The 18,986-nt window shown below is 38.5% G+C and overlaps 1 long non-coding RNA gene across 1 annotated transcript in view; it reads right to left on the bottom strand.

Annotated features, from left to right (window-relative positions):
- The window catches only part of LOC122688361, a 46,195-nt gene extending 31,499 nt beyond the window's left edge, over positions 1-14,696 (bottom strand). Inside the window, exons 1-2 of the long non-coding RNA XR_006339422.1 lie at positions 14,559-14,696; positions 2,505-2,566 (exon numbers count right to left, since the gene is read on the bottom strand). This is a non-coding gene — a long non-coding RNA (uncharacterized LOC122688361). The remainder of the gene's footprint in view (positions 1-2,504; positions 2,567-14,558) is intronic.
- Between the last annotated feature and the right edge of the window lie 4,290 nt (positions 14,697-18,986).

Here is an 18,986-nt window from a genome sequence, read left to right as displayed (position 1 = left end):
CCTGGCGTGCTGCGATTCATGGGGTCGCAAAGAGTCGGACACGACTGAGTGACAGAGATGAACTGAACTGAAATAAATAAATGAATATCACACAGACTCCTAGACCTCAGACTTTAGAGTTTTAAGACACTTTAATCATTTCTACTTCCTCATATTATAGATGGGTTAAGTTCCAGAAATGTGAAGGGCAGGCAAGCTAATCACTTAACCTAGTCACATAGCTAGTTAGTGGCAGAGTCAGAGATAGAATCCAGGCTATTTGATTTATAGTTTAAAGTATACTCTATACTTCTTTGATATTTTTGAATAGAATTTTAGTTTTGACTTTGGCTGTTACTGGTTTCCAATCCATTTTTCAGAAATTATTTTTTATTTACTTTGGCTGTGCTGGGGTTTTGTTGCTGCAGGAATAGGAACTACTCCTCAGCGTGGTGGATGGGCTTCTCTCATTGCCGTGGTTTCTCTTGCTGTGGACCGCGCGCTCTAGGGCACACGGGCTTCAGTAGTTGTGGTTCCTGGGCTCTAGAGCACAGGCTCTATAGTTATGGAGCATGGGCTTAGCTGTTCTGTGGCGTGTGGGATCTTCCCAGACTAGGGATTGAACCCGTGTCTCCTACACTGGCAGGCAGATTCTTTACCACTGGGCCAGCAGGGAAGCCCCTTCAATCCATTTTTTAAAGTCAGTGTGTTATAAGTAAGGATGAATTCATTCTAATCTTTCCCTGCTGTTGTGTGCACCCGAGCTGTTAGAGAAACTAGTATAGCAACATAATTTGGTGCCACTGCAACTTGCCTCTAGCCTTACCTGGGTTTCAAAGCTCTCTAAAATATTTCTGTTTATTCCTACTCATCTCTTTTTTTTCCATCTGCATTGCAGCTGTCCCAAACTTTCATAATTCACCCCAAGAATATTTATTAAATGACTTTACCTTCAATTTCTCATGAAAATGGAAGCACTGCAATAAATAACTTCTCAGCTTCCCACAATTCTAACTGTAAGTGTCTCTTTATTTTCTTTGGTACTTCCTTTCTTTGTAGTCTCAATTTGAACCTGTTATACATTAAGTTTTCTATTAAAAAGATGTTTTTATAGGGTAAGTCCCTTTCTCCTTCTTGGAATTCTTTTTCCCTTGAGTTCCCTTTCTCCATTACCTACTACTTATCTTCTTACCTCTCAGACCACTTCTCAGACTCTTTCTCTGAGCTAATCTACTGATGAAAATGTTTCACTCAGATAATGATGTGGCCATTTTCTAATGTTTAACATACACACTCTCTCTCTCTCTTAAATCTTACTCATTCTATATCTTTGCATAATACTTATAGGTATGGTCTATATCTCCTATAGGGATGTGAAGGTGATCAAGCTACATTTTCAGCTCTCATATTTCTATCTGAACTTCATATTTAGATTTCCAACCACACAGTTATAGGACAGGTCTGCTTATCACATGGTGATTGGCCACTCAAAGCACTATTTTGACCACATCTTACTGAGATTTGCCTGGAAATATGTCTTCTACTTAAATAAGCTACAGGATATATTATACAACACAGAGAATATAGCCAACATATAGTACATAACTATACATGAAGTATAACCTTTAAAAATTGTGAATCACTATGTTGTACACTTGAAACTTATATAATATTATAAATCAACTATACCCCAATAAAAATAAGACAGAAAGAAAGGAAGGAGACAAGGAAGAAAGGAGGAAAGAAGGGAAGAAAAGAATCTGCAACAATTCCAGTAGGATCTGCTGGACTTTGCCAAAACTAATAAAACTAGTTGGAACTTTGATAAAATTGATGTAGAGGAAAAGAACACATATAAAACTCCAAATTAAGTGCTGGAAATATTTGTCCTTTTCCCACCACAATTTGTTATGAGTGAAAATTGACATGGTTTGCATCGTTGCTAAATGAACTCTGAAGAAGTTTCCATATTCTGACCTGAGCAAATGAGTACATTATAAGAACATCAGAGGGACAGTGATTCGATTGATTTCAAAATGTTCTAAGAATGCATGAATCAGGTACATACAAAAGATACGAAGATCTAAGACTGCATGTTTACCTTGTACTTCTGATTCCATGTTTTCACTTACAAAATTCTTAGATTAAACTTCTGCCCATTCCTTTCAAAGTGCAAAACAAACCACAAGAAGGAATCCTTTTTGTCCTAGTGAATGAATATTACTTTGTAATTCAGGAGAAAATATATTAAGGCAGGAGACATTTGATCAGATAGAGAAGGACTACGAAAACAATTTAGTTAAGAAGACAGTACTTAGAAAAATTAAACAAAAGGAAGGGGATGGATTAATGTCTAGCATAGACTGGCAAAAAGATTTATGCTGAGATTGCTTTAGTAGCAGATGTCTGGTTTGTGGCATTGAATTCCAAGTTTAAAAACAGGCTGAACAGGAAGGATCAATGAGTGATGCTTGCTTTGGGTGTGGAGGTGGAGATCGATAGCACCCACCCATGTATTTACCAACCTGAGTTTAAGGGCATCGTCATGCTGAAAGGGAGTCTGGCGCTTGTGAGGTAAACAAGATTCCTGAAAATGAAAGGAAAAACACTAATTTTACAACCCCCACAAAATGGGTAAAACATTGATTAGATAAAAGACAATGTCTGCCATGGGAAGAGATAATTAATAGCCCTTGAAGGAAATTCTACATCTTAGTAATGGCTGGAATTTGTGAACATTGATATTGTTGAAATAGCATGATATAGGGGGTAAATTGTCAAATAAGGAACAGAGAATCTAGGTATCAAAACAAAGAAAATGCACATTCCTATCAACCAGAGATGCATTACCTAAGCATCACTGATTTGTTCCACTAAACCTAACATTCAAAACTGTGAATGAAATATAATATAAGCCCAAAGTTTAAACAAATATTTGATGTTCAGGCTTTTCTTCTAGTTTGTATTTATTTTAATGCTGATTCAAAGTAGAGTTTTTCTCCCAACTTGTCAATCAGGCTATCTCTCTACTTCCCCTTTCAATTTAATTAGGTTTATTTTATATACAACTCTGAGATGAAATGTAATAGAAAACAAAGAAAAGACAAAGGAAATTAAATGACTAATCACCTATTTAAATTAGAGGCTTATCTCCTATCTCTTTCCTTCTAGTTGGCTGGCTTCTTTCCAAAACAATAATGCCACAATTAAGCTATTCTGTTTGTTTCACTGCTGGCTAAGTAGAAGCATCTAGGAAATAGATGTCTCCTACCACATTTTATGTGGCTTAATTTATGCATTTGAACTGGCTATTTTCTTAAAATGGGGAGATTATAAAAGTTTTAATGCACCATCTTTGATAAATAAAATTTCAAATCTTTTCTAGAATTCAGACATAATTTGTTCTTTTCATTCCATGAAACTTTTTAAAAAGTCAATTTACTAAAGAGTCAAGCTTAATAAAATTAACTGTGTGCTCAACCTTTCCCTACATCATTGATTTGTGCCTTCTCTCTTCTTTAAGGAAGAAGGTAGAAATCCAACTTTTTTTTCTTTTTTTCCATTTATTTTTATTAGTTGGAGAATAATTACTTTACAATATTGTAGTGGTTTTTGCCATACATTGACATGAAACATGAATCCAACTTTTGAGAAGGCAGGTTTGTTTCAGAAAGGGCAGGGTCTTTGCCTCTTAAAGAAAATCTTCAAGGGACAAGTGAAAACACAGCTCTGAGATGATAATTCTTACAGAAGAAATGGAAAGTTCTCCCCAAATTACTTGATTAGTTCTCATAATACCAGCATGCTGTGATTAACCATTTGGGGAAAAGAAGTGTATTAACAAATGTGATTAAATAAATATTTATTGAACACCTACTTCAGTATGTGCAAGATACTATAGCGACATACCTGGATAAATAAAAGAAAGACTTTGTTATCAAAGAAGTCATGGCTAGTGGGAGACTTAACCGTTCACATAGATTTATCTATCTCTATCAAAAATTTGATAAGGATAAACAAAATATACCCAGAGACATAAGGTCAGAGAATTATCTTCCTTAAGATGATTTATTTGGCGAGTGGTAGAGGTGGGTGTTGACTCCAGATTTAATAATTGCAATGGCACCTCTTCACAACTTAAAAAATATTCATCAGACATGCATGTACTGGAAAGAACCCCACTAAAATGGTAGCAGGGAGATGGGAGTTGGGGTGTGGGGGAGGGAAACAATGAAATTAGATGACACTGTTATGTGATTTACATGGAACAATAATTAGGGGGGAAAATTCCAGTTTGTAAGCAAGAGAATGGTAGCACATCATACACGTGTGTATATTTACTATGTGTGCTAAGTGGCTTCAGTAGTGTCTGGCTCTGCGACCCTGTGGACAGCAGCCCGCCAGGCTCCTCCGTCCATGGAATTCTCCAGGCAAGAATACTGGAGTGGGTTTCCATTTCCTACTCCAAGGATATATATACTCATATATATATTTGGCTTTCCTGGTGGCTCAGACAGTGAAGAATCTGCCTGCAATGTGAGGGACCTGGGTTCTACCCCTGAGTTAGGAAGATCCCCTGGAAGAGGGCATGGCAATCCACTCCAGTATTCTTGCCTGGAGAATCCCCATGGACAGAGGAGCCTGGTGGGCTACAGTCCATGGGGTCTCAAAGAGTCAGACACAACTGAGCGACTAAGTACACACATGTGTAGTATTTTCTTGGTTCTAGTGTGCATGTTTTTCTAATTTAATATTTCTGAATTCAAGACTCATCTTCTAGTTATCATTTACATTTAAGCTGTTATTAAGTTGATGCTACTTCTCATAATCAATGACATCATCGATGAAGAAACCTTGGTTCTGCTACCCACTAAGCGTATGATCTGGGATCTCCGAGTCTCATCTCAGCTTCCTTATCTACACAATGGGAGTGACAGTATCTCACAGAGTTTATGGAGATTTCTCAGATAATGTATGTCACTGAGCAGTGCCTGGCACACAATAGTCCCACAGCTAAAGTCACAGTTATTGTTGCTTTTATTAAGTTGCTGATGTATGTCAATTCACAGACTGAGCATCATTCATGGCGAAGCATCTACAAAATAACTTCACTTTCTGTCAGAAGGTAATCATTGTACACAAAACATGACCATACTCTAGCCACAAACCTACTTCTTGAAAGAAAGGGATTATGATAGGGGTTGTAAAGAGGAGGCAAATTAGAGAGGAAGGGTTGCCAAGTGCTGAAAGCCTTCTTTTGGAACGTGACCTCTAAGAGAGGAACTCTTTCTCTGAAAGCACCCAGATGCATCATAAGAACATGTCAATTTTCTATTCTGTGGAAGGATGAGCAAATTGTGGCTTCTTTCTCATCACTGAATTCAATAGTGAGAATAATAGGATGACAGTTATCCGATGACAATGGCAGCCATGAATGGGAAAAAAGTTTCAGAAGAAAAGCAATTATATTTTGACCACAGAGGAATGATGAAAGTAGAGGGCTACTACAAAATTGCCAAGGTTACCTAGCAACAGAGTAACATTTTGTTATTCTTGTTATAAAATGGCAATACAGAATAGCAAGAATAGGATGTGACACTGATCTCAGGAGGGCTAAAATACATGATATTGTCAATGAGTTTATAATTACATCAATATAAAGTGGTGCTTTGTGGCACACACCTCAGGGGATTAGTTGCATGAACAGGTGTGTGTGAATGTGTGTGTGTTAAAATTTTACAGTCAAGTCCATAGGAAGGAGTGAAAGTGAAAGTTGCTCAGTCATGTCTGACTATTTGCAACCCCATGGACTATACAGTCCATGGAATTCTCCAGGCCAGAATACTGGAGTGGGTTGCCATGCCCTCCTCCAGGGGATCTTCCCAACCCAGGGAATGAACCCAGGTCTCCCATATTGCAGGGAGATTCTTTACCAGCTGAGCCACAAGGGAAGCCCATAGCAAGGAGGAGCAACTCAAATATAAAGAATTCAGATAGAATGGGGAAAAAAAAAACCCCTTAGGTACCACCCCCAGATAGAATGTGCAAGATAAAAAATTAAAACTCGAGACATTCTATATAAACCAGACGTGAGTTGGCTAAATACAAGAATTTTGCCAGTAATATTTACATTTTAGAAGGCAACTCCTAGAAGTTGCCTTTATTTTCTCAAAAGAAAATTAATTCTTCTAAGCTGTGAGGTATAGGGGTAGTGATTTTAGCACCTGTGAGGCAGGCATTTTTTAAGTAGAAAATCTCTGCAACAGCTGAGATGAGTTTACAGTCCAGTCTATTCTGTCAAAGTCAGGGAGTCAGGTGAAAAACTGACTTCTTTCAGAAAAGGCTAATACAGTCTAAAGCAGCAGCTACAGAATAGCATGAGCTATCTGTCAATCTGAACCAGCATGATGAAGATTATTCAAAAATCAATTAAAAACAAACTCACATACATAATGCATTTGCTACCCAACTTTGTCCTGTTTTTCTGACTGAGTTCATAATGAAGGGAGGTATTCTTTAAAATGCAAAAACTCATGTCTTTAATCTTTGGAGATCTTGTTAAATAGACAATGAATTTCTACCAAGTGTAGTTCACGGAAGACTTTAGAAGGAGAGCACTGGTCAGACAGATTTCAGTGTAAGTCAAAAGGAGATCTTTCATGAAAGTGAAATAATCTCCATCTCCCCCTGTTATCGAGTCCAGGGTCTCCTGAGTCTTAAAAACTTCACCTTTATTATTCTTTAGTTTTCTTCACTGTGCTAAAGCAAATACAAACCAAATTCTCTCATTCATGTCTAGAAGGGCTCCAGCCACATATGTATGCTCTTTAGTCAGCAGCAACAGACAGCTACTCTATAGTTCCCATGCAAATCTCTAAGCACACTGAATCTCTACATCTGGAAAATACTGCTTGCTGCTTGAAGCATCACTCCAACTGTGCACTGCTGGCAGGCTCCTGATGCTCAGACTTTGGCTATTTCATTGGGAGAACCCCAAGTATGGGTGCAAGGATGCCCAGAGGGAGTCCTGGAAAATCCTGCGGTGCTCCCCAGCTGGGCTCCCTTTTCAGGCTGTCCAGCTGGTATGTGGGCAGTGTACCTTAGCTTCTGTCTGGGGGGATGAGAAGCCAGCCCCCAGTGCTGTCTGGCAAACTCTTCAGTACCCACCTGCCCTCTTCATGAGAATTCTTGAGTTTACTGCTTCTTAAATGCTTTCAAATTGCTCATTAACACTTAGTTCTAAGTATGGTAGGTTTCACTCCAAAAAAAAAAAAATACTGTAGTTTAAATGGGTATTATTTAACTCTGAGAAAATGGAATTGTTAAATTTAAGATGATCTTATTATATACCAGCTATGGAAAGAGAAGTAAAACTAAATTTTCTTGACTAGTCACTGAAATTTGAGTGGACCTAAAATTCATTCCTGAAACTCTTCCAGAAGCCAAAGCTCAGGAAGCTTGTTAGATCTTATAAAGAAAACCAAAGTTGTCTTCCAAACATCCGCCCTGGCTCCCTTAATACTATTCTGTCTCAGTAAGCTTGACTGCTGGGTTTCCCTGATGGCTCAGATGGTAAAGAATCTGCTTACAATGCAAGAGACCAGGTTCAATCCCTGGGTCAGGAAGATCCCCTGGAAAAAGGGGATGGCTACCCACTCCAGTATTCCTGCCTGGAGAATTCCATGGACAGAAGAGCCTGGCAGGCTACAGTCCATGGGCTCGCAAAGAGTCAGATACAGTTGAGCGACTTACAGTTTTCTTCTTCAGGCTTGACTCCATTTCCCGGTACAGGGCTTAGACCTGATACAGCTAAATCAGAGTAAACCTGTTCCCTTGACACCTTTATTAGTTCAGGTAACTCAGGCCTAGGCGATCAGCACAAGACCTTTTTCTTGTGAAGTGGCTGGGGAAGCCTGCCTCTTCCCTTACCTTGGGTGTGAATGAGGAGCAGCGTCTGAGGCTGATAGCCAGCCTGAGGGAAGGCAGGAACTTGAAGAACCATCTCTCAAAGGTTCCTGTACCCCGAATCTTGTCTCAACCCCCACAAAATCTCTGGATGAAGATTTAGCCTTTTGAGCCCCAAATTCCCATTTACTGGTTAATTCAATTTGGGTTGAGTTTTTTGCTGTCTCCATCCAAAAGCATTTCAGCTGGCACAATTTAAGGTGCAATCCGAGCGCACACAAACTTCTCCTACCTTCTGGAGTCATTCTTCCCTTTAATACTGTAATTCCAGCCCTCATCCCGGAGACTGCTAGGAGTGCCGTGTGGTTTCCAAATGCTCTGAGGATGGCTAGGAAATGGTTCTTTTGTGGGGTGTTCTCTCGTCACTGTCTCTCTCGTGGCTGGGGCCCCTCTCATTATCTAAGTTTTCTCTTTCCCTCTTTAGTTTCAGGATGACAACTCTGTTTCTAGGACAACTACAGCCCCAGCCAGGAAGTTCCAAATTAGTTACTATAACAATCTTTACATTTGTGGAAGACAGCCTTTTATTTAATTACACAGAGAATTACTGTCTCTCCGTAATACCTCATTACCTGAATGCGCCCATGACCTCAAAAGTACCACATTAGCACCAAGTTTTGGGCCTTATCTTGCTTAACCAGAGATCCATTAAAATATTTCTCTAAAGAAATGGACAGTTTTCCCCAAAGAAGTTGCACTCACCCTCATTAATATAGAATACACTTCAGTTTTTTAAGCTATTACATACATTAAAATGATGCAAAAAGTAGTGATTATGGCAGAACGTTTTCTAATGCCTAAAACTGCTCAGGCATTTTATATTAAAATGAATAAAATTTGCAAAAACTAATAGAGGGTATGAGCTATGTCTTGTTGACTAAATTACAGAACAGTTCAATGAAATGCAGAAATTTAATAAATATTATTTAATGCTTAGATATAAAATGAGCAAAACAACTTATTTTACTGTGATATGCTTTTGAACATAATTTAGTAGGTACAATTCTTTCTGTGCTTTCTATTACTTTATTTTTTCATTAAGAAAGGCTTTTGTTAAATCTCCCTACTCACCAAAATGCCTTTATCCAATTTTATTTTTGCATTTCATCAGCTAAGTTCTAGACAAGTAAACATCATTGAGGAAGTATTTGAGTCTGGAAGATAGTCTTATGATTAATATTATGCTTTAATTAAGTTACATTGACATTCATAATAGATCTCTATCTGGCTAACAAAAACTAATATTTTCTTGGATAAAGCGCAATGCAAATTACAGATAGACAGTGATCAACTACTTGTGTTTGATTTTAGCACTTCAAATAAAATGGATCATATTCTATGGGGAAATTATAGAACTAATTATGAAGAGTAATGATGCTCTGAAAAAATACAAATTTTCAGCAGGAGCTAATTATAACAGTTACTGATAGGTCTCAAAAACTTAATATCTAAAACTTTTCATGGTTGGGTTGGAATTTTATGTTGCAATTTTCTCTCTAAGTGCCACCATGATTGAGCAGCTTCCGAAATAACTCAGTGCGCAAAGTAACAACATGAATTGATAGGATAAGACACCAATGCGGCTCATGATGAACACCATTCCAATAGGTTCACTTCTGAGCATCAACAAAACTTAACTCAACCCAGCCCCAATAATGCAAAGCGTCTTTCTTTCCCTACAACCACTAAACCACTAATTAATCACAGGTAGTATGAACAAGTAGAATCACAGCAGAGCCTGGGCCTTCTGGGCTCATTACACTGTGCTATCAAGTCATCTCGACATTTCCTACACCCTCCACTACACTCATGAACTTTCATGAGTATATTTTTATACATACCACACTTGACCTTAATCAATTTGATACAGACACAGTTTGATATTCTTTTTGTTCCTCAAAAATGCTGAACATGATCCTGCCTTGGGGATTTTTTTGTAGCTGATCTCTACTAGAAGACTCTTCCAGCAAGGCTTGCTCTGCTAACTCCCATTCGAGTCTTGGAGCAAATATCACATTCTCGGAGTCTTTGCCTGTTGGTTCATTCTAAGTTTGTACATGTTCCACATGCACAATCACATTACCCAGCTTTTCCTTCTTCTGTAACTAATAGAATTAATCTTTGTTTCTTTGGCTGTCATCTCTCTCCTCTTTCACATTCTAGATGTCAGTTTCCCCAGAGCAGAGACTGTCTTTTTTGTTCTATATCCCTAGCATTTAGCAGGTACTCAAAAATATTTGTTGAGTGGATGAATGCAAAAATGAAATGAAAGAAAAATCACAGGGTTGCAGCTTTAGAAAGGAGGAAGGGGTATCTCATTACTTAGGTTTTAATCGTAGGGAGAGTTTAATGAACTGGTTTTATGGTTGGGGTTATGAAAACCTCCTTCTCAAGCTGCTGGCCAGTTACTCTGTAAAGCTTCAAGGATGGAGCCTGGGAGATTCACCTCAGCCCAGGAATAACCCCATCAATTAGACTTCTCTTTCCTCTCAATATATTCTGGCACCAGAACTAATGGAGAAACCATTCAACTGTAAATTGATTTGTAGTGGGTGAATGATTGGAAAACACACAAAGCCTACAGAGGCAAGAGCCTTATATTTTAGACTTTTTGAAGCATTCTACTGCTTTTTCAATATCCTGCACTTGTACCTATTAAAAGGGAAAATACTGAAAGTATTCTTTTAATATTTTACTAAAAGCTCTACTCCCCCAAGTATACAAGTCATTTTTAATATTTTCCTGGAATAACCTATTGATTTTTAGGCAAGGAAACACAAGTAGGTTTTATTCTTTTACTTCAATTTCCCTAAGGCCCAGATGGTCTGAAACCTATAAAATGGTCAGAATGTGAACCCTTTCTTTCAAACTCTACTTGTCTCAATCTGTACATGGCTTGCACACCCAGGGTCTTATATTAGTAGGAGCAGATATCAGAATATGGAGAAAAGCCCTGGGAAAGCTCACCTGAATGTGCCAGAAACATTTGAACAGATATGTGTACATGTGGGAACATTTACTTCCTGTCTTGTTACAAAAAGATTTAAAGCAGTTGATACTAAAAGACACAAATAAACCCTCATCTTCCATCAAACTAACAAAATAAAGGACGGCAGGAACACAGAAACACTGTTAGGAAAGATGATTTCTCTGTGTCTGAATGGTTTATTCATTTATCCATCCATTTGTTGAGCATCTGTTCGTTAAAGAAATGTTATAAGTATTGGAAATGCAGTTTTTCACCCAAGTGCTACTGTGAGAGGAGGAACTGAGATTCAAACATAAGTAATCTGACAATATCATAGTAGACTCTGTGGCAAATGTACTTCTTCAAAATTATCACCATGTCAGCCCTGTTCCACAGCAGGAAGAGTAGCCAGAAGGGACCCAAAACTCTGAGCCAAAGTCAGTACTTTTCAAACTCAAATGTGCATAAAGAAGGCTGAGCGCCAAAGAACTGCTTTTGAACTGTGGTGTTGGAGAAGACTCATGAGAGTCCCTTGGACTGCAAGGAGATCAAACAAGTCAATTCTAAAGGAAATCAACCCTGAATATTCATTGGAAGGACTGATGTCGAAGCTTAAGCTCCAATACTTTGGCCACTTGATGTAAAGAGCTGACTCACTGGAAAAGATCCTGATGCTGGGAAAGACTGAAGGCAGAAGAGGGGGATGACAGAGGAAGAGATGGTTGGATGGCATCACCAATTTGAGGGACATGAATTTGAACAAGCTCCAGGAGTTGGTGATGGACAGGGAAGTCTGGCATGCTGCGGTCCATGGGGTCACAGAGTTGGACACAACAGAGCAACTGAACTGAACTGAATGTGCGTAAGAATTAAGTAGGAGCCTCATTAGAACGCATATCTGATTCAGTAGTCCAGGGATGAGGCCAGAGACACAACCTTTCCAATAAGCTCTCAGATGACGTTTATGCTGCTGTGTGGACCACACTTTAAGGAACAAGGGCTTGGTGAGGAAGACATACCGACCAAACTGGCTTTACAGCCACTGATCCACTGCCCTCTTGTGGCTCCTGAAGTAATTACCCTCTGCGCTAGCAATTTCTTTAGTCTTGAAATTAAATTATTCTTGCAATCATTCTCTAGTTTCTCCAGGTAAATGCTTTGCAAGCTTTAGTCTTCTCAAAACACTTTCATATTTTTCCTTATTCATATACCACTACATATTGCCTCATAATTTTTAACATCCATGCATAACCCTTTCTCCAAACTAATTACTCTTTTACTTGATTTTGTTTTCCTTAAATAGATTTGCTTTCAAAGGAAATTTCATATTATTTCCTAATTATCATTACCTCAAATGGAAAGACCAATTTTTAAAAAGCCAATTAATTCACTGTTGGCTGTTCTGGGTCTCCACTGCTGCCCAGGCTCTTCTTTAGTTATTGAAAGCAGCGGCTACTCTCCAGTTTCAGCGCGCGCATGGGCTTCTCATTGCAGAGGCGCCTCTTGTTGCAGAGCACAGACTTCAGGACTTCAGTGATCGCAGCACGTGGCCTCAGTAGTTGCGACTCCCAGACTCTAGAGCACAAGTTCAATAGCTGTGGCTCGTGGGTTTAGTTGCTTCATGGCATGTGGGATCTTGAATGAAGCCCCGATCGGGAATGAACCCCTGTCTCCTGTATTGGCAGGTGGTTTCTTTACCACTGAGTCACCAGGGAAGCCCCAGGACCAATACTGTTTATCACAAATAAAAAGTAACTGAAAAACTATTTGCAGGGAAGACAAAACAATGTTTAAAAGTCCAGGTGATGTCCTTTAAAGCTCTAAGCCTGTCTTTATTAAAGGGAGATTTACACCTGTTAGAAAGTGTTACAGACTCAGAGCATTACACTGGCTTTTGCTCTGATAGTATCAGAAGGATTCAGGCCTCTGTAATTCAATGTCATTTAAGGCGGTAAACGTGTACCACCTAAATCATCTTGTGGGGAACCAGCTATAGATAATGTGTTAAGGGTATAGTTTTTCTTCTGTGTGCAGTGTCATCCGTCCTTGAGAAGTGTATTTAGAGATCTAAGTTAATCAGTGTCACAGCAGAATTGATCTAAAGCGAAAATGTGGTAAAGGGCTTACTCTTACCACTCCTTTCTGCATAACCAATGGCATGGAGGCATTTTGGGCTCTGAAATCAAATAGACTTAAGTTTATTTCTGTGACAATTCACCATCTCTTTTCTGGATATTACTAGAGTTTCCACCTGTACTCATAAATAAGCTTGTTCTTTCACTCATTGAGATTTACAGTATAAAACTTTGGGGAGGGTAGTGGACAAATTCTACTTCCCTTTAGATGATGAATCAAATCAATCCTGAAAACTCACCTCCCTTTAGCAGTGAATGGTTCGGCAAGGAAAGACTAGCTGGTTGACGGCTGTAGAACCACAGTGAGATAGCCTTTCTTTCCTCTCAGATAGAAATGAAATGTGATTACTTCTGGGTACTGTAGGCAACCATAGCCCTTTTCACTAGGGAGAGTAACAAATCTTAGGGTGAAGCAGATTCTGTCCATCGTGGAGCAGAAAGATTCTAGCTCCTTAATGACATTGTCAACTGTTCAATCAGCCACCCCTCAAGCCTGCCCTGACCATCCTCCTATGTGAGGTAATTGATTTCCTTCCTGTTTAACTGTTTAATTAAACATTTAAACATTCCTGTTTATACATTTAGTTTCCAGAACATGTAATCAATAGCATGCTGACACAAGGAGGTACAAAGGAATATGAGCCATATATTTTTTTTTTTTTTTGGGTGGGGGAACTAGAACACATATAAAGAATTTCAATACTGGAGCGTTTTAGTATAAGTAAAAGATGACATGGCCATATTCTGATACTTATTAAGCAACTAGTATGAGCCAAACACTGGCCCATGTTTTAAATACATTATCTCATTTAATGGTTTTAACATTAGGTAGGCATTGTTATCCATATTTTAGACCAGAGGAAATTAAAGCCTGGACAGCTGTGTACCACCGCCAGTTATACAGTGAATGATTAAAGAATACAGCTCCAAACTTTACACGTTTTCCATAGAATGACTGCAAGTAGAAAGTTAGATAGAGATCAGTGTAGCAGATTAGCCAGCCAAACAGTGGAAATAGAGTGGCTTTGAGTTCAGCTAGGCCAGACATCCGTTTCTATTGTCTCATAATTTTAGATAAGTTACCTAACTTTTTTTTTTTTTTTTAGTTACCTAACTTTTGTAAGCCTCAGTTTTCTTATTGGAAATATGGGATAATTATACCTACCTCGTATGGGTCTAACCAGGAAGGGTAAGATAATATAATGAGACCACGCTACTCAAACGGTAGCTGTGTGATGATTTGGATACGGGAAGGGCTTGAAAAGGAGGCTGTTGAAATATCACTCACATTACTGTATGGGAAGCCACCCTGAGTTTGGGTAGGGCTAATAATCATTTTTAAACTGTTTTTATTTTGCGATATATTTGATTCACAAGAAGTTGCCATCAATCTCCATTTTAAAAGCTTATAGTGCTAGAATTTTCCTGTATATCCTGCCCACTTCATTCTTTATCTAAAAAGTTTAATTCAGTAGCCTTTGAGAGATACAAAATAAAAAGTTCAAATGTACCTAGACTGATTTTGAAGCAGTGGATATTTGAAGATCAACCGTCAAATCCAGGTGTCCAAAAGCTCAGAACTCCCATACACTCATTCTGTCGATATCCTCTCATGGTAGGAGCAGAGGTCATCTTCCCATTGAACTGGTGAAAAAACTGAAAGGCAGAGGCCAGAAAGAAAGGTAAGAACTCAAGAGAACTCTCTGCAATCCCAGCCCAGGGCTGATGCACTATCCCGCTGTTGCAAAATAAAGGAGTTTTCCACTCGCACCTTTTTCATTTATGAAATAGGATCTTCTACAGACTGTGTGAAAAGGAGTCTGTGCCTTTCACCCTGGACGGACTTCTTGCCCACTTTTCGAACTTGCTCACTCTTGAAAATACCCTTTTAAGTCCTGGGAAATGATTCTGTTTTCTCAGTTGACTACTGCGGCCCACAGAATGTCTTCCTGCTCCCTTCAGTGACTCAGCATTTTACAGAGAAAAATTGTTCTGGAAAGAATGTTAAGACAGGCCACACTGCTGTCTACAGGAAAGAAAGATCAAGCGCTGCCTCCAGGGGAAAGTGAAACACCTTACTTAAAGACTCAATGGAAAAACAACAGATGATGGAAATCCTGCGAGGACACGGTAATGGGGAAAGCAACTGCAGAAGCTCTCTCAAGTATGAGCAGGTACATTTATTGGTACCAGGAGCAAGAGGGCTCTGCTCAAGTGATCAGAAACTGTTGTTGCAGGGAAGGCAGAGTCTGCACGCCTTTGTTCTAATTTTGGACTTTGTGTTCACTTTTCTGAAGTTGAAAGTTTGTAAGTATAGGAGCTTGTGAAACAACTTGATGCAATGTAGAATTTGAGCTTGTAAAATTACAGAGAAACAAAAGTCACTCCTACCTGCCTTTCTGATTTGTCCACTTGAGATCAAAGCAGTTGGCCTGTTTCCTGAGAAAACAGTTCATGTTAGGGTGTTCCCAGTGTCACAATGGATCTTGTCAGAGCAGCACATGAACCCGGGACTTGGACTCTTGTCATTTTTCTTTAAAACAAAGAGTGGTGGGGAAAAGCTTCCATTTGTCATGCCATCATCATGTCACCAACTCTTGAATCTCTGTAAATTGTTCCAGAAAAACAGATGAAGGTAGAAAACTCTCATGTTCATTGTGTTGATTTGAAATCATAGCCGTAAGTTCCTAACACAAATTTGCTTTTATGCATTTATCTATCCACTTATTTATTCTCTCCCCTTCCTCATATGCTTTGAAGGAGCACATAAAAATGAAAATAGAAAAAAAGGAGAAAGTCAATGCCAGAAGAAAATCAGAGATCAGTTCAACAAACAAGCATCTGGACATTTGTTGGAGGAACACCATGTATTTGGCCTAGGGCTTTACAGCAGCTAAGACAGAGGGTTATTTGTGGTCTCTTAATTTTTAAATTGATGATACAAATTATAATATCCATAAGATTAAAACAAACCCATTGCTTAGAAAGATCATGATGACTTTTCACTTGGGAAAAATTCCCTTTTATAGTGTAATGATATAGTGAACAACTGTTTCAACAGTTCTTCTACATTTAATGCAATAGGGCTCTTACTTATAAGATTCTTCACTGCAAGCTCATAGTTTCGGGGCTAAACTCAGCTCAGCAAATGTAATTTTGTGAGGAGCTCCGCAAGGTGGTTGTAGGATACAGATGTAAGGATCAATGATAAAATGTTAAGTCCCAGAGAAATAAACTATATGGCCATCTGGGAATTTTATCTGAATATATAGTATATATTCAGATATAATAATACACATGAATATAATATATAAACATATATAAAGTAATCAAGCTCTTTATCTGTTTGGGACAGCAGAGTTCAAGGTTATCCTCTGTGGAGAGATGCTCGAGTATAGATAATCTATGAGGACAATGAAGGACACATCTATCAGTGTCAGCTGAGCTGGTGGTAGAATTGACATTTTCTTATGAAAATTAAGGAGTCTAATCCAGACAAAGTTCTGGATAAGAGGCCACATACCTCTGGGTAGAGGTGGACATCACTGTCTCAGACAAAACAGAAACAGACTCCTTTTTCTTCAATGCTAGAAATTAGGAAAAGCTAATTTTAAACATTTTTACGTTTCACTATACCTTAATTTTTTGAATTTAAGGTAATATATGGCTACTTCCACAGGGTTGGGAAGATCCCCCGGAGAAGGGAGTGGCTACCCACTCCAGTTTCTGGTCTGGAGAATTCCAAGGACTGTATAGTCCATGGGGTTGCAAAGAGTCAGACATGACTGAGCTCACTTTCCTGATGATGGTCACTTCCAAAAATTTAGAAGATACAGAGAAGCATAAAGAAAAAACTAAAATCACTTTTCATCCAATTTCTAGAGATAATCAACATTGGCATTCTATTATCTATTTTTAAGTACAAAATTGAGATTTTACTGTGCAGCACTTTTTCATTTAATTTTACATTTTAACATTTTATCATATCATTACATATTCATAAAACCATTATTTTGTTTTATTATTACCTGATATTTCATGGCATGGGTAAAACATAATTTATTCAGTCATCCTACTACTTGGAGCATTTAATTTTTTTCCCAGACATTCTGGTCAGGGGATTACACCTTACTGGACTTTTACAGAGATACAGTTTTTGCAGTTACACTGCTTGGGTTCAGGTCTCAGTTCAACCACTGTGTGACCTTGGGGTAGTAACTTAATCCCTCTGATTCTGTTTACTCATCTGTATAGTAGGGCTAATATTAGTGCCTGTCTCCCAGAATTTCTGTGACGGATGATGTCTGTAAAAGAGCTGCCACACAGGAAGAGCTCACTGAAGGCTAGTTATTATTACGATCATCTTCTAGAGGAGTCTACCAAGAGTTGCGACATCAAAAATCTAAGTTCAGGTTGCAGTGTAACTAATGTAACTACAAATTAAGTTGGCTGATCTATTCTGAAAAGATATCACATAAAGGAATCAAATGTTTCAGGAATATAAAGAACTGAGGATTGAGGGCCATGGAAGTCCAATGGATCAGCAATAACCGACAAATACCCTTGGGAGGCTCAACTTTACTGAGTCTATCCCATTCGTAGTCATTCTTAACTACCAAGTAATAGAGTCATGATTCAGGTTAAATCATCTATGGATTTACAGAACTGCAGAATCTGAAGGGCATTCATTAATTGTGGAAACAGCAAGCAAAGAACTACTGAAAAAGTGCTAAGTCAGAGTTGAAGATGGTTCTAAGTTTCAGATAGGAGTTAGGCACTCAACCTCTAGCGTTCTTGGTTCTTGCTTTAATTCTCAGTCTAAAAGCTCATGGACTCTGGGACAATGACAGACCTAAAAGCTGCTTCTGCAGATCAGATTCCTGACTTCACTTGCAGCAGTTGTCCACAGGCTAGCGTCTACGATCTCTCTGGTCTGGGCAAGATTCAGCATGGAGCAATACTCGCGGAAGCATTTTCCCTGAAACAGTGGCCAACGTTCTCCAGAAGCAGACTGAAAAACTGAAGTACTTGCAGAAAGCACAGGAAACTGGAAGCAGGACAGCACTTGAAAGCATGTTTGTCTCAGCGGCTTTTGGTGTGTTGTCAGATGTTGTGGAAATTTCCAGTTTGAGCAGTTTTAATGTTTTCTAGCCTCTTTAGTTGAAATACAGTTTCCTCCTTTTTTAAACATCAAAGGATGAGGTCACCAGCCTTCTAAGTCATTTAGGATCAAGGCTGAGAAGTAGGCTTTCGGTAACGTTTCACCCAGAGTTTGATAGCAATGGATGGCAGCAAATTGTAGTTCTTCCTGAGAAATGTTTGCTTCTGTATTTGGCTTCCAAACTGCCATCAATTCTGATGTACGCAAACATGGAGGCTGTTGGAGAATCATATTGCTTCTAAAACAAACTTCTTCTTGGTTTAGTAATAAGCCAAATACACAGACATCACCTCCTAGCCTTTGAAATGATATTTATAAATACCTCACGATTTATCTCAAATGCAAAAAAATTAGTAGATGGGCAATTTAAATTTCCTCACCAGAAGACTCAAATGCAGAGGGATCTACTCAAATTTTAGTTTCATATCTGTGGTAGAAACACACACAGAAGGCTATATAAACAAATGGGCATGAGTAATTCCATGCCATAAATATTTTATTCTCACATTTATATTTCTTCCTCCATCACATATACTTGTGGTATATGGCTGAAATATGTTCAGATGCATGGACACGACTTAGCAACTGAATAGCAACAAATGCATCTGAACAAACACTTCTAGCAGGTGCTTGATATGAGTAGTGAAAATGGCTTGCTGAGTTTAGTTTTTGTTAGTTTTTTTGGTAAGGGATCAAAAAAAAAAAAGAAAACTAATTAAAAAAATTAGTTTGAACAAAAAAAAATTCAGACTTTGATTACTAAAAAATTGGTCACTGC

The sequence above is a fragment of the Cervus elaphus genome, chromosome 33 (genome assembly GCF_910594005.1).
Source record: "Cervus elaphus chromosome 33, mCerEla1.1, whole genome shotgun sequence".
NCBI lineage: Eukaryota > Metazoa > Chordata > Mammalia > Artiodactyla > Cervidae > Cervus > Cervus elaphus.
This window is presented reverse-complemented; position numbering and strand designations above follow the sequence as displayed.